Here is a 17,446-nt window from a genome sequence, read left to right on the forward strand (position 1 = left end):
GAGAAAATCGGTTTAAAAATTACCATTTTATTGCAATATATCTCAAAATCTAACGAACATATATACGGGAGCTATATCTACTTCTGAACCGATTTCAAGAAAAACTTCTCAGATAATGTAGTAGACGTCGAGGAAAGCGTTTTGCAAAATTTTGTCAAGATTGGTCAATAAGTGCGTTTGCTGTGACTCTAGAAGTTAAAATCGGGCGATATATATATATATGACAGCACCAGTAGTATTGAGAGTCAAGAGAAAATCCCTCCTACCAAATTTCGAGAAAATCGGTTTAAAAATTACCATTTTATTGCATTATTACTGAAAATCGGACGAACATATATATGGGAGCTATATCTAAATCTGAACTGATTTTGACCATACTCCATGTATATGGTGGCAGTCGTCTAGGAAAGCGTTTTGCAAAATTTTAGCAAGATTGGTCAATAAATGCGCTTGCTGTGACTCTAAAAGTTAAAATCGAGCAATATATATATGAGAGCTATATCTAAATCTGAACCGATATACGTAAAATTCACCAGTAGTATTGAAAGTCAAGAGAAAATCCCTCCTGCCAAATTTCGAGAAAATCGGTTTACAAATGATCATTTTATTGCAATATATCTCAAAATCGGACGAACATATATATGGGAGCTATATCTACACCTGAACCGATTTCGAGAAAAACTTCTAAGATAATGTGGTAGTCGTCGAGGAAAGCGTTTTGTAAAATTTTGGCAAGATTGATCAAAAAATGCGCTTGCTGTGACTCTATAAGTTAAAATCGTTCGGTATATATATATGAGAGCTATATCTAAATCGGAACCGATTTCCCTGAAATTCACCAGCAATGTCGAGAGTCGTAATAAAATCCTTACTGCCAAATTTCGAGTTTACAAATGACCATTTTATTGCATTATTACTGAAAATCGGACGAACATACATATGGGAGCTATATCTAAATCTGAACAGATTTTGACCACACTCTATGTACATTGTGGTAGTAGTCGAGGAAAGCGTTGTGCCATATTTTGGAAAGATTGATCATAAAGTGTGCTTGCAGTGGCTCTAGCAGTGAAAATCGGGCGATATATATATATATATATATATATATATGAGAGCTATATCTACGTCTGAACCGATTTCGAGAAAAACTTCTCAGATAATGTGGTAGACGTCGAGGAAAGCGTTTTGCAAAATTTTGCCAAGGGAAAATCGGGCGATATATATATATATATGAGAGCTATATCTACTTCTGAACCGATTTCGAGAAAAAACTTCTCAGATAATGTGGTAGACGTCGAGGAAAGCGTTTTGCAAAATTTTGCCAAGATGGGTCAAACAATTCGCTTATTATGACTCTAGAAGTTAAAATCGGGCGATATATACATATGAGAGCTCTATCTAAATCTGAACCGATTTTCATGAAATTCACCTGTAATGTCGAGAGTTGTAAAAAAGTCCTTCCTGCCAAATTTTGAGAAAATCGGTTTACAAATGACCATTTTATTGCATTATTACTGAATATCGGACGAACATATATATGGGAGCTATATCTAAATTTGAGCTGATTTTAACTACACTCTATGTATATTGTGGTAGTCGTTGAGGAAAGCGTGTGCCATATTTTGGCAAGATGGGTCAATAAATGCGCTTGCAGTGGCTCTAGGAGTGAAAATCGGGCGATATATATATATGAGAGCTATATCTAAATCTGAACCGATTTCCATGAAATTCACCTGCAGTATTAAGAGTCAAGAGAAAATCCCTCCTGCCAAATTTCGAGAAAATCGGTTAACAAAAGACCATTTTATTGCATTATTACTGAAAATCGGACGAACATATATATGGGAGCTATATCTACACCTGAACTGATTTCGAGAAAAACTTCTCAGATAATGTGGTAGTCGTCGAAGAAAGCGTTGAACAAAGTTTTGGGAAGATTGATCAATAAATGCGCTTGCAGTGGCTCTAGGAGTGAAAATCGGGCGACATATATATATGAGAGCTATATCTAAATCTGAACCGATTTCCATGACATTCACTAGTAATATGGAGAGTCTTAAAAAATCCTTAGTGCCAAATTTCGAGAGAAGCGGTTAACAAATGATCATTTTATTGCAATATTTCTCAAAATCGGACGAACATATATATGGGAGCTATATCTAAATCTGAACCGATTTCGAGAAAAACTTCTCAGATAATGTAGTAGTCATGGAGGAAAGCGTTGTGCCATATTTTGGCAAGATTGGTCGATAAGCATGCTTGCAGTGGCTCTAGAAGTGAAAATCGGGAGACATATATATATGAGAGCTATATCTAAATTTGAACCGATTTTCATAAAATTCACTAGTAATGTCAAGATTCCTAAAATTTCTTTCTGCCAAATTTCGCGAGAATCAGTTAACAAATGACCATTTTATTGCATTATTGCTGCAAATCGGACGAACATATATATGGGAGCTATATCCAGATCTGAACTGATTTTTTTCAATTTAAATAGGCTTCGTCTCTAGGCCGAAAAACATGCCTGTACCAAATTTTAAGACGATCGGATGAAAACTGCGACCTGCACTTTGTACACAAATTAACATGGAGAGACGGACAGACAGACGGACGGACAGACGGACATAGCTAAATCAAATCAGAAAGTGATTCTGAGTCGATCGGTATACTTATCAATGGGTCTATCTCTCATCCTTTTGGGTGTTACAAACTAATTCACTAAGTTATAATACCCTTTACCACAGTAGTGGTTTAGGGTATAATTATCATAAAATTCGTATTCTACTCCCGAATACCTTTATTTGAGCCCCATATTGCGATGGTCAGTAAAAAATTGTTGTTTGTGGGGTATTTTGGGAAAGGGGTAGACCCCTCAAAAATTGGTCTCGAAAGTGGGTATCAATTCTTGCTCTACCCCCTCATTCCTTTCATTTAAGCCCCACATTGACATAGTCGGTACATATGCCCGATTGAGGGGTGTTGTGGGGAGTGGCGTGGTTCCCCAATCACTAAGCCCAGAAAATATATCAGCAACGTGCTCTATTCTCATATATTAGAACCCCATATTGCCATTGGCCTCAAAATTAGATATGAAATTCGTTTTCTAATCTCAAATAACTTTCATTTAAGTGCCTTATTGCAAAAGTTAGCAAATATGTCCGTTTTGGGGTATGGGGCTAAAAACTATCAATATCGAGGTCCACTGTCTTGAAGACCCAAATTGTCTTGGTAGGCAATTACGTCCTATTTGGGGGTTTTTATGGTGTTGGCACGTCCCCTAGACAGTTGGTCCCGAATGTTGATATCAGATTTGTGGTCTACTCCCAAATACCTTTCATTTGAGCCCCATATTTCCATAGTCGGCAAACATGACCGGTTTGGGGAATGGGGTCGGCCGCTCAGTGACTCGAACATGAAAATATATATCATATTTGTGTCCTACTCTAAAATACCTTTCATTCATTTCATTTCATATTGCAATGGTCAGCAAATACTGTCTATTTGGGTGGTGTTGTGGGGGTGGGGTGGCCCCATAGACACTTTTCCCGAATATTGATATCAGATTCGTGCTTAACTCCCAAATACCTTTCATTGGAGCTCCATATTGATATGGTCGTAAATTTGTCCTCTTTGGGGCGTCTTCTTGAGGAAGGGCGGGCCCCCAAATACCGGGTCCCACATTTGGATATCAGATTCGTGTTTTACACTCAAATAGCTTTTATTTAAGCCCCATATTGCCATGGTCAGTAAATAAGTCCTGTTTGGGGGGTGTTTTGGGGAAGAGGTGCACCCCCAAAAACTTGGTCCCACATTTGGTTATCAAATTCGTATTCTACTCGTAAATACCTCTCACTTGAGTCCCATATTGCCATGGTGGGTAAATATGTCCGATTTAGATGTGTTTTGGGTTTGGGGTAGTCTCCCAAGCACTTGGTCCGACAATTGGATATCAGATACGTTTTGTAATCTTAAATACCTTTCATTTGAGTCCCATATTGTTGTGATAGGTGTAAATATATGTTTGGTAGGTTTTGGGGGTGGGGCGGCCCCCTAGGTACCCCTCCCGAAATGTAGATACCAAATTTTTATTTTTAGGGTACTATATGAGAGCACACAAAATTTCGTTTAAATCGATTCATCCGGCTCCGAGATCTGGCAAGAAAATTTGGGTATGGGGAGAGTCCGCTCCCCCTTCAGATAGCAAAAAATTTAGTACTCTATTTTCACCACGGGATCATTATATACCATCATTGAAAATTTCAAGAGATCGGTTCAGCCGTTTGCGGGTCTATAAGGAAAACACAAACAAACAAACACAAATTGATTTTATACCCTCCACCATAGGATAGGGGTATACTAATTTCGTCATTCTGTTTATAACACCTCGAAATATGCGTCTGAGACCCCATAAAGTATATATATTCTTGATCGTCATGTCATTTTAAGTCGATCTAGTCATGACCGTCCGTCCATCCGTCTGTCTGTCGAAAGCATGCTAACCTTCGAAGGAGTAAATCTAGCCACCTGAAATTTTGCACAAATACTTCATTGTTGTAGGTCGGTTGGGATTGTAAATGGGCCATATCGGTCCATGTTTTGATATTGCTGCCATATAAACCGATCTTGGGTCTTGACTTTTTAAGCCTCTACAAGGCGCAATTCCTATCCGATTGGAATGAAATTTTGCACTACGTGTTTTGTTCCTACAACTGTGTCGAGTATGGTTTAAATCCGTCCATAACCTGATACAGCTGCCATATAAACCTATATTGGGTCTTGACTTATTTAGCCTCTAGATGGCGCAATTCTTATCCGATTAGAATGAAATTTTGCACGACGTGTTTTGTTATGATATCCAACAACTGTGCCAAGTACGGTTCAAATCGGTCCATAACCTGATATAGCTGTCATATAAACCGATCTTGGGTCTTGACTTCTTGAGCCTCTAGAGGGCGCAATTCTTATCCGATTGAAATGAAATTTTGTATGACGTGTTTCGCTATGACTTCCAATAACTGTACTGAGTATGGTTAAAATCCGTCCATAATCTGATATAACTCATATAATCCGATCCTGGTTCTTGACTTCTTGAGCCTCTAGAGGGCGCAATTCTTATCCGATTAGAATGGAATTTTGCACGACGTGTTTCGCTATGACTTCCAACAACTGTGTTAAGTATAGTTCAAATCCGCCCATAATCTGATATAGCCCCATGTAAACCGATCTTGGGTCTTAACTTCTTTAGCCTCTAGAGGGCGCAATTCTTATCCGATTGAAATGAAATTTTCCACGACGTGTTTTGTTATGATATTCAACAACTGTGTTAAGTATGGTTCAAATCGGTCAATAACCTGATATAGCCCCATGTAAACAGATCTTGGGTCTTGACTTCTTTAGCCTCTAGAGGGCGCAATTCTTATCCGATTACAATGGAATTTTGTACGCCGTGTTTTGTTACGATATCCTACAACTGTTTCAAGTATGGTTTAAATCCGTCCATAACCTGATATAGCTGCCATATAAACCAATCTTGGGTCTTGACTTATTTAGCCTCTAGAGGGCGCAATTCTTATCCGATTGGAATGAAATTTTGCACCAAGTATTTTGTTATGATATCTAACATCTAAGCCAAGTATGATTCAAATCGGTCCATAACCTGATATAGTTGTCATATAAACCGATCTGGGGATTTGACTTCTTGACCTTCTAGAGGGCGCAATTCCTATTCGATTTGGCTGAAATTTTGCATGACGTATTTTAATATGACTTTAAACAACTGTGCCATATAAGGTTCAAATTAGTTCATAACCTAATATAGCTGCCATATAAACCGATCTGGGATCTTGACTTCTTGAGCCTCTAGAGGTCGCAATTATTATCCGATTTGCCTGGAATTTTGTACGACGGATTCTCTCATGGCCATCAACATACGTGTTTATTATGGTCTGAATCGGTCTATAACCTAATGCAGCTTCCATATAAATCGATCTCTCTATTTTACTTCTTGAGTCTCCAAAGGGCGCAATTCTAATTCAAATTGGCTGACATTTTACACCGACCTCCAACATATAATTTAATTACGGTCCGAACCGGACCATATCTTGATATGGCTCTAATAGCAGATGAAATCTTTTCTTTTATCCTTTATCCCTAAGAAAAGATGCCGGGAAAAGATTTTAACAAATGCGATCCATGGTGGAAGATTCGGCCCAGCCGAACTTAGCACCCTTTTATTGTTATATATAAGAAGATGGGGCTGACATCTATTTGTTCATTAGAACAGCTGATTATAATCACCAAGATAAATGCAAAATTTAAAAAAAATGTTGGCTTAAATTTTAATTAACCTAACTCTTCACATTGCAAATCATAGACATATTGCTTACATTTTAATTAACCTTTCACTTCTTATCAACAGTTTGCGATAGTATTTCAATTTTCCTTTCAGTGAGTATGAGTAACATTAATTAAGCACACACTCATACGCCCCCATACACGCCTTCCTTAATAATATGCTATTCATTTTGTTATTCTTTAAGAAGACCAGATAAAATGTTCCTTTGATTACTAAAATTAATTGTGCCCCTTTTTTATATCAAGATTAGCTTGCAAAAAAATTTAAAAATCCTGCTCTTCTCCCGTTTTCTGCTTTTATGGTGTATGTGTGTGTGTGTGTGTGTAGCTGTAAACATTCCTTTGCCATTTTTCAATTTATTTTTCTTGCTACTCCTTTGAAAATTGGACTAGGGTAAATATAACACAAAAAAAAAAGAAAGAAAAGAACAAAATGTTCTTCATTTGTTCTTTGTGTTGTGTTTTGTTATTCCTTTCACTTGAATGAAGTTCCCTTTTTCAATTCGTTTCTTCGTTGTTTTTTTTTTTCTTTTTTCTTGGGGTCTTGACCAAATTGATATTGATTGCATTACATTAATCACAGCTCAGCTCAGCAAAGCACAGCATAGCATTCCCAAGCCTGTTTTCCGGATTTTCCTCCAACACATACACATGCCCAGCGAATGGATTTCATCCAGACGTGTTGTCATAAATCAAACTAAGGTCTAAGTACAATACCTTTTGGTATTCCATCAATTGTTTGATATGACCAAAATGTAAATGGAATTTACATTAGTTAATGAGACAAAAATAATGCATAATAATCAATTTGCAAAAACGTTTAACCCATTAATTATAACAACAACAATGTGGGAGATTAACAAAAGGAAAACAAATGAACAGAAGTAGAGAGCTGCTAAAATTGAATGATGTTCAGATTTTATCTTGAATGAGATGTAGATTTTCCATCAAAATGTGGGCTAATATTTTACACTATGGCATCGAAAGGAAAATTAAATTGTATATTGGAAATACAAGCCCAAAGTAAACACAATGCCTGAAAAAAATATTCTGCTATAGACAAGTACAAAGAAATTCCAAAGATTTTGAAATTAAAACTAAATGTTAGGTCCAATCACACCGGCGTACAAAATTTAAGCATCAGGAAAAGTGCTAGATATTATGGCAATAGAGTAATACAACCATAAACATGGTGAATAGCCTAGCAGGATTAAAATCAGTCGTTCAAAAGCCCATACGGATATAATTGACAATGGTAATGAATCTGATGATTCAGCCAAATAGGCAAAAGCTTCCATTTTACAGGCCACAGATCCATATTTCTAGGTGTCACATACAGAATGACTCTTTCGTATACGTTCATCCTATGGCGGTGAATATAACAAGTAAAAGCGTGCAAAGTTCAGCCAGGCCGAATCTTATATACCCTCCACCATTTATCGCATTTGTCGAATTCTCTTCCCAAAATCTCTTCTTTGGCAAAACAAGAAGTAAAATACGGATATCGATTTATATGGGAGCTGTATCAGGCTATAGACCATTTCAGACCATAATAACCACATATGTTGATGGTCATGAGGGGATCCGTCGTACAAAATTTCAGGCAAATCGGATAACAATTGCGCCCTCTAGAGGCTCAAGAAATCAAGACCCAAGATCGGTTTATATGGCAGCTATATTAGGTTATTGACCGATTTGAACCATACTTAGCACAGTTGGTGGATATCATAACAAAATACGTCGTGCAAAATTTCATTCCATTCGGATAAGAATTGCGCCCTCTAGAGGCTCAAGAAATCAACACACAAGATCGGTTTATATGGCAGCTGTATCAGGTTATTGACCGATTTGAACCAAATTTAGCACAGTTACTGGAAGTCACAGCAAAACACGTTGTGCAAAATTTCAGTCAAATCGGACGAGATTTGCGCCCTCCAGAGGGCCAAGAAGTCAAGACCCAATATCGGTTTATATGGCAGCAATATCAGCTTATTGACCGATTTGAACCAAATTTAGCACAGTTACTGAAAGTCACAGCAAAACACGTTGTGCAAAATTTTAGTCAAATCGGACGAGTATTGCGCCATCTAGAGGCTAAATTAGTCAAGACCCAAGATCGGTTCAAATGGCAGCTATATCAGGTTATTGACCGATTTGAACTAAATTTAGCACAGTTACTGAAAGTCACAGCAAAACACGTTGTGCAAAATTTCAGTCAAATCGGACGAGTATTGCGCCCTCTAGAGGCTCAAGAAGTCAAGACCCAAGACCGGTTCAAATGGCAGCTATATCAGGTTATTGACCGATTTGAACCAAATTTAGCACAATTACTGGAAGTCACAGCAAAACACGTTGTGCAAAATTTCAGTCAAATCGGATTAGAATTGCGCCCTCTAGGTGCTCAAGAAGTCAAGACCCCCGATAGGTTTATATGGCAAAAATTGCAAAGTTTGCCCATGAAGGATCCACTAAGGAACAGGTTGAGCGAAGTTTTACATGGCATATTACCTCACAAATGTTGCCAGCATTAGGAGGGAAAGCCACCGCTGAAAATTTTTTGATGGTCTCGCCAGGATTCGAACCCAGGCGTTCGAACCCAGGCGGACATGCTAACCTCTGCGCTATGGAGTCTGCGCTATGGAGTCTGCGCTATGGAGTCTGCGCTATGGAGTCTGCGCTTGAAAACTGAAAAGGTCACAAGAGAGCCCCATTCTCTATGGAGAAGAAATGCTTTATGAGAAACAACATTACATCAGATTTAAATGACGTTATCTCTTAAAATTAAAGCGTATAACGGGGACAATTTTGGGTGTTCGGTCAATAGACCAAACGGCAGTCGCTACGGTCTAATGGTGAAAGGCAAAAGGAGAGCGAATAGTTGGTTGTAGGGAGCAGAGTCTGAAATTTGGTACAGACTCGTATTATACCCACCACCGAAGGATGGGGGTGTATTCACTTTGTCATTCCGTTTGCAACACATCGAAATATCCATTTCCGACCCTATAAAGTCGATATACTTTTGATCAGCGTAAAAATCTAAGACGATGTAGACATGTCCGTCCGTCTGTCTGTCCGTCTGTCTGTTGAAATCACGCTACAGTCTTTAAACATAGAGATATGGAGCTGAAATTTTGCACAGATTCTTTTTCTGTCCATAAGCAGGTTAAGTTCGAAGATGAGCTATATCGGACTACTTCTTGATATAGCCCTCATATAGACCGATCGGCCGATTTGGGGTCTTAGGCCCATAAAAGCCAAATTTAGTAGCCGATTTTGCTGAAATTTCAGACAGAAAGTATGTTAGGCCCCTCGACATCCTTCGTCAATTTGGCCCAGATCGATCCAGATTTGGATATAGCTGCCATATAGACCGATCCTCCGACTTAGGGTCTTAGGCCCATAAAAGCCACATTTATTTACCGATTTTGTTGAAATTTGGGACAGTGAGTTATCTTAAGCCCTTCCACATCTTATTTTTTAATTTGGCTCTGATAGGTTCAGATTTGGATATAGCTGCCATATAGACCGATCCTCCGATTTAAGGTCTTAGGCCCATAAAAGCCGCATTTATTATCCGATTTTGCTGAAATTTGGGACAGCTTGTTGTGTTAGGCCCTTCGACACCTTTCTTCAATTTGGCCCTGATCGGTTTAGATTTGGATATAGCTGCCATATAGTCCGATCTCTCGATTTGAGGTTTTGGGCCCATAATAGGCGCATTTATTTTCCGAAGTCGCCGAAATTTGGGACATGTCGCTACGTTAGGCTCTTCGACATTTTTCTGCAACTTGGCCCAAATTGGTCCAGATTTGGATAAATATGTCATATGCCCATATGTCTCAGAAATGAGTGGTAAGCCTGGGTTTTGTTTCAGTACTAAAAGAGATGCCACAAATTATTGGGTTATTTGATTTGAAAATATTTTTTTTTTTTTTTTTGGAAACGAGTGAACAATGTGGCGTATGACGGACGACATATGACATATGCATCAAAAAGAAAAAACATGCGCACCCATGTCCAATTCAACATATGATTGTTAATGTTCCATATACACTATAATAATTGACACAACATAATAACGAAGACAAGAATTTTCTCAATTTTTTTTTTTTTTTTTGCGATACATATGAAATTATTTGCTATTTTTTAATATTTCTTCCAACTAAGTTACTCACAAGTCCATAATTTAGCACACCACAGCTTGTTGGCTTATTATTTCATGCCCTTGCTATTATTTATGTAACATCCTTGCTAGGGAATACTTAAAAGAGATTTATGGAAAGAAAGGGTCTTAACAACTTAAAGCTTCATCATGCCTTATTTATATGCCCGGCCAATTTATTGGATACAGTTTATCCTTATTCTCTGTAACATAATTCACTTATTTCAGCCAATTATGTGTATGAAATGTTTTTTTTTTCCCATATTTTATACATGATTTATATTTCATGTGTCACCTTAATCTAGGGAAGTGATAAAAATGGGACATCTTAAATGGACAAACCTATTTTGTATAATTAATTAAATAACTGCTGTCATCTTATTATAATAAACTGTAATCATCTGCATCATCTTTCGACAAGTTCTGCTCTGAGGTCTGAGAGTGTTTTTTTTTTTCTACCATTTGGGCCATAACATGCATATCAGGTTACTTATCGGAATCTGTAGCCTTGTAGTGTCAGCATGAATTCAATGAAACCTTATGACTCTACACCACATCAATATGCCAGACATAGTATGTATGTTGTGTAAGTAGTACAGATACATTTACCTAACATATATGATGGTAATGGCATGTTGGATAGGGAGAGAGCCATAAGATGTTAGCCATGTTTGACATGCAAGATATGCCCATTAATTTATTTATTAAAATATTCATTAATTTCTGACACTGACTCTGTGCTGTTCCTGCGAAGCTTACTGTGACCTGATATCTGACTCTGCCTTGGAATGCCTTCAATTTGCCGGTTTGTTTTTTTTTTTTTTTTTAATCAAGAAAAAGCACTTTTCCTTTTTGTCAGATTTAATCAGGCAGAAAAAAAATTTTGCTCTGCATTTTTCTCATAAAGTTTTTCCCCATGCTTTTCTTCTAACTTTCCAGAAGTAATAAAATTTTATGTTTATTACTTTTACTGGCATTGTAACTCTTTTCTTTCGTTTGCCCTCTCTTTGGTGGCCAGTCACCATGTTTGTCTGTCTGTTTTTAAATTAATTTGGTTTTTACTGATTGTTTTCTTTTTTTTTTGTCGATGTTTTTTTTCTTACTTTTGCAACTTGCTTAAGGTTCTTGGAATAGCCATTGTATTAATTTCATTATGTATGCAAGTAGGAACGTTTATGTTGATCTTAAGATATTAGATAGAAATGATTATAGTGGGAAAAAACTGATGAAATAACAAATAATGCTAAACTCTTTTAAATTTCCTTTAAAATGTTGCCTGAGTATCGATTAACTAAACTAAAGTTATTTTTAAAAAAATATTTTTTTTTTTTTGAGGTGATACAAATTTCGAAAATTTCAATTTTTATGAATACAGATTAGAGTGGCAGTCCCATCCATCAGACTTACTTAGAAGTTTTTGTTCATTGTGAGTCTGATGGTAGACTGCCACTTTAACCTAACCTAATTTCCAAAAAAACAGATTTTTTCGAAATTTGTACCATCTTAAAACAAATAATTCTTCGGAAATGAATTTTGTTAAGTTATTCCTATGAAATCCTAAAAGTCCTACTTTCATATTTCATAATCAATCAATTTTTTTGAACTTTGGCTCAAACTCATTTTTTTTATAAAACCAAAAATCCAGTCTCTGTGAATAGATTACACCGTACCAAAATCTTCCTTAGCCCCTATCGACCCACAACTACCGCTAAGCCAACCGTGTACCAAAATAAATCGCATATATTTTTCCTAAAACAAGATTTCAAATTAGGCTTTGGCTCTCCTAATAATGCCTTAGCCAATTATTTTCCTTATGTAGCAAAATTACTTTTCATATGCAGCCAAATTCTTAACTACAGTACTTGGGTGCGTATACGCATTGTATGCTCACAATACAAACTCATACGCCACCATGGTCCATAATTTACTAAGCAAAACAATCATCATATGAATACAAGGGCATTATGGGGTAGTTAAACCGAAGGAATCGATTTCGAGAGGAGAGTCTCAGTGAGGGGTGGGCGGCACTAACTCTGAATTAAATACCGAGTGTCAATGATACTCGAGATGACAAGGCGAGTTATTGGCGCCCTCAAATAACCAACGGCCAACATCCAAGTCTGTTCCCTGGTTAGGGGCAGATGGAGGCGAGCATCGGATCTTGGAGCAAGCGAGGCGAGCTTTAGATTTTGCAGCAAGTGGCTGGCGACATCGAGCGATACATATGTGATTCCACAAAACCTATGCGATTGGGGCGCTTGACACCGCCCCCGGAATACAATAAGAATCACTTTAAGAAACAAAAGAATTATAAAAACGAACCTCCTCGACGTTGGCGACCCACGCAAACGAAAAAATAACCATTATTTACGCATCTGCACCTACAATGTCCGCACTCTCAATAGGGAAGGTTCAGTATACGCGTTGGCGGATGTATTGGAGAAGTACAAGGCAGATATTACCGCCTTGCAGGAAATGCAATGGGCTGGGAATGGTCCAAATGACGTAGATCTATACTATAACTGCCATAACATGAGGCATGAATTTGGCTGTGGACTTATGGTTAGAAGGAGACTGAAACACCTTGTCTCAAGCTTTACTCCTGTGGACACATTCAGAAGCATAATGAGAAGGCTCACAGATGTTGGGCACTAGGTAGAAGGGCCGTAAGCTCGAAATGGGGACTGAACCCGAGGATAGCTCACTGGCTCTACAGGAGCGCGATAAGACCGATACATACTTACGCCTCAGTAGTTTGGTGAACTGCTATGGAGAAAAAGTGCAACATGAGGACCATGCGATGAGTTCTCAGAGAACATATTGTCTTGGCATAGGCGGAGCGATGAGCACCACGCCCACTAGGGCACTGGAGACTATTCTAGATATTCGACCCATTGACAAAGAGATTAAGTGTGAGGCAGCCACTGCGGCTATAAGACTTAAGGCGATGGGAGAATGGATTAACGATGGGAGCAGCTCATACCACCATCGAGGTATAATCGTGGCGACAATAGGAAACCCGAAAGGAAGGGGAGAGATTTCCGTTCGCATACCTGAGACGACACTACAGGTCGAGTGCGAGGCACTACTGCCAGCTACACAGTCATGAACTGACGGTACCCTAGTATTGCCATCTGGAAGATCATGTCACACGGATGGATCATAGGTAGAGAACAGAGTGGGCCTGGTAGTCTACATTTAGAACCTAGAGACTGAGATCTGTTTTAGACTGCCTGACCATAATAGGGTCCTGCAGGTGAAGATCCGGGCGATCACGGAATTCGTGAGGTGGTCTGGTATTATAGAGAGGACTTCGAGTGTGAACATCTATAAATGGCCTTAAGGGCAATAACAACCAGTAAGGTAAGGTCACGAACAGTCTTGCAGTTTAAAAAGGAGATTAACGCCTTCTCTGAGAATGGCACAATCCGCATTGTTTCGGTGCCGGGCCATAACGAAGTAAAGGGGAGAGCAGACGATTTGGCAGTGAAGGCCAGAGAACTCCTGTCAATAAACTTGGTTAGACCGAAGCCTTTCGGGTTGAGGCAGTCCGATTTAATGGCGTGGGCGACAAACGCCCACTGTGCAACAGCGAAACAGTCGGTAGGACGGCGAAAATCCTATGCGGTGATCCGAATCGTGGAAAGACGAGGCTATTACAGAAAGGAAGTAAGAAGGAGGTCAGTATAGTTTTTGGTTTCATAACGGGACACATAGGAATACGAGCTCACTTATGCACAATCGATGTGGTATGTGTAGGGCATGTGGAACAGATAATGGGGGATAAAGGTCATTGCCCGGCTTTCGCGGCTAAAAGAGGCCACCGGTACTTAGGTGGGGACACAATATCAGACATGAACCAACGTATGGGAGTGTTATTAAAAACAATTAAGGGTTTTTTGTAAGTAGCACGGAATTATTTAAAATTTCCTTTTTCGAGGTTAATTTTTAGAGCGCACTACAAGCCGATTACTGGCTAAGGTCTATGTCCATTGTGGCATGGGGCAGATTAATATAAGAGGGTGCCACTTTTCAACCTAACCTAGCCTAACCATATCTAAATCTGAACAGATTTTCCAATTTTGCTGAAATTCACCAGTGCTCAAAAGAGTCATAAGAGAAACTTTTGTGTCAAATTATGTGAGGTTCGTTTAGGAAAAGACCAAATTATTGCAGTTTCACTAAAAATCGAAGCAAAATATATATGGGAGTTATATCTAAATCTCAACCGATTTCTTTGAAACTCAACAGCAATGTCGGGAGTCATGGGGGAATCCTTTGTGCCAAACTACGTATTCATTGACCAGCCATAATAGGCAACCATAATAAAGAGAGAATTTATGCTTTATTTAAATAGTTTGTTTGTATATTTATAAAGACTTAGGAAAAAATTAAATTCAATTTTAAAAATTGGGAAATCAAAAAAAAATTTTAAAGTCATTCATTTCCTTAACCACATAACATCAATACCAAGTGTTTTCTTGTCCCCAACTGACCACATACACTTTTGTATCTAAAATAAAATCCTTACCCCATAAGAGGATTAAAATTCAAACGTCATTCGATTTAATAATGGATACATCAATAATAATCCCCCAATATCCTCTTTGCAAAGTCTCCTTTTATTTCCATTTAAACAAACAGACAAAACAAAACCAAATGGGGTATGGAGTGTGAATTAAAAAAAAAAAAAAAATCCCCACACACACACACAAATGGGAAAATCAAAATAACAATAAACCCAAAATTCCAAAGATTAACGTTGCGAGATAGAAAGGTAAAGGATTATAAGGTGATAGCTGTAAATGAAGGGAATTTAAAACTGCTGCAAGCATTTTGAAGCAAATAGGCCACAGATTTTCAAGGGCCATTTATCATTTATCTCTATTAAGAATCAATAAACAAGCAATCAATCATGTTTATATTTTGTTGTAGTTATAGCTGTTTTGGTTTTTCTGTTTTTTCACTAATATCTAACAATATGCACTTAGTATGTATAGACTTTTTCTTCTCTATGTACATTGTAAATGGAAAATGTAAACAAAAAATCAATTGAATATACTATACAAATAGGGAAAAAATCAAACTAGAACACTCATATACTAATTACACATATAAATATGTACAGGAAAATAAATTAAAACGACAATAACAAAAATAGAAAACAAACTCTGCTCTCGTACACACAATACCATTGACACACTCTGGGGCATTTGAATAGGGACAGCTGAATAGCAAAATTAGGTATTTAAATCATTTAAAGGTAAAAGTTGCATAAAAACGATACAAAAATTAACAACCTTTTGTTGGTCTAAGATAGATATGATCTAAGATAGTGTGAGAAGGAACTACTGGTTCCGAAATTGTTAATAATAAAAATATTTGAGATTTCATATCTTGATTTTCCATACAAGATGGAATGGAATACCCTTTAATGCATTCCAATGTTTGGCATGGTCCTAGCGCTCTTAGACACTTTTTTCAAGAAGCTTTCCTCACTACTATCAAGTAGGCTGATGGAAACGATTTAAAATGACGTAAATTCGTCTAAAAAATGCAGTTTTCTCTTTAACAGGTGGTCTGATATACCCATGGTAAATCTTAGTTGCAATTTTAACACAACTGGAACTACAAAGTCCATGTTGAGAAAGTTACGTGGGTTTCTCTACAGATGAGTTCAATGTGTTACAATGGCTAAGATTTTATGTTTTAACGGGGGTTGGCAAAATATATTCTCAGAAGCCAGTAATCATCTGCGGAAGGTATTTCTGAATAAAAAAAAAACGTCCTCTTCAGTCAAAAATAGCTTTAGGCGATGGCTGTACAGTTCTTATATATCCCAAGAATTTCTAGGTCTCCGTAACGACAAAAGAGCTGGGAAGCCAAGGTATTTCCAACCCATTTCAGGAAAAATGGTATGTCTCTGGCGATATACACTCATAATAAAAATTTGATAGTAACAGCAGAAAGTCTGCTGAAAATGAGACAGCAGTAATTTGTTGCTAAAACAGCAAAAGTTTACTGCTATTTTCAAATTTTCTAAAGTTAAAAAAAAAAATAAAAATTTGATAGTAACAGCAGATAGTCTGCTAAAAATGGGACAGCAGTAATTTGTTGCTAAAACAGCAAAAATTTACTGCTATTTTCAAATTTTCTAAAGTTAAAAAAAAATAAAAATTTAATAGTAACAGCAGAAAGTCTGCTGAAAATGGGACAGCAGTAATTTGTTGCTAAAACAGCAAACATTTTCTGCTGTTTTCAAATTTTATAAAGTCAAAAAAATACTTAAATATGTCCTAAATATTTCAAAAATTTTTTTATTCTATCCTATGTTAAAATTTTAAAAGTTTTTCTGGGTGTACAAGCTGATGCCAAATGCAAATTTGCCAATGAACATTCCATTAACGAACAGGGGCAAACTTCTCACATATCAATGAGTGCTAACCGATTTTGTTTAGCCGAGTCCGAAAGGCATACCGCAGTGCGACACCTATTTGGGGAGTAATTTTTACATGGCTGCCATACCAAATGGTACAGTACTTCCCAAATATCGCCAGCATTAGGAGGGGAAAACCACCGTTGGTAAATTTTTTCTGAAGTTGTCGCCAGGTTTCGAACCCAGTCTTTCAGCGTCATAGGCTGCGAAACGGTGGCCTCCATATACTCCATATACCAGCCAATACTTGGTGAGACTCCATAAATGACGAAATATTCTTTTAGACAGGAACGTTCGACGTCCAAGCCAGGCATGGCACTATGAGCATTAGAAATACCGTGCTCCTCACAAAATGCCTTGTAGTTTTTCATTCTACAGCCTTACTTCGGTGCAATTCATGGTATCGTATCCATATCTAAGTCTATTTGCCGCAAAAGCCGGCCTTGGACATGGGAAATACTCGAGCTTTTCGTCGACCTTACACATGTCCTACC

Source organism: Stomoxys calcitrans, chromosome 2 (genome assembly GCF_963082655.1).
Source record: "Stomoxys calcitrans chromosome 2, idStoCalc2.1, whole genome shotgun sequence".
Taxonomy (NCBI): domain Eukaryota; kingdom Metazoa; phylum Arthropoda; class Insecta; order Diptera; family Muscidae; genus Stomoxys; species Stomoxys calcitrans.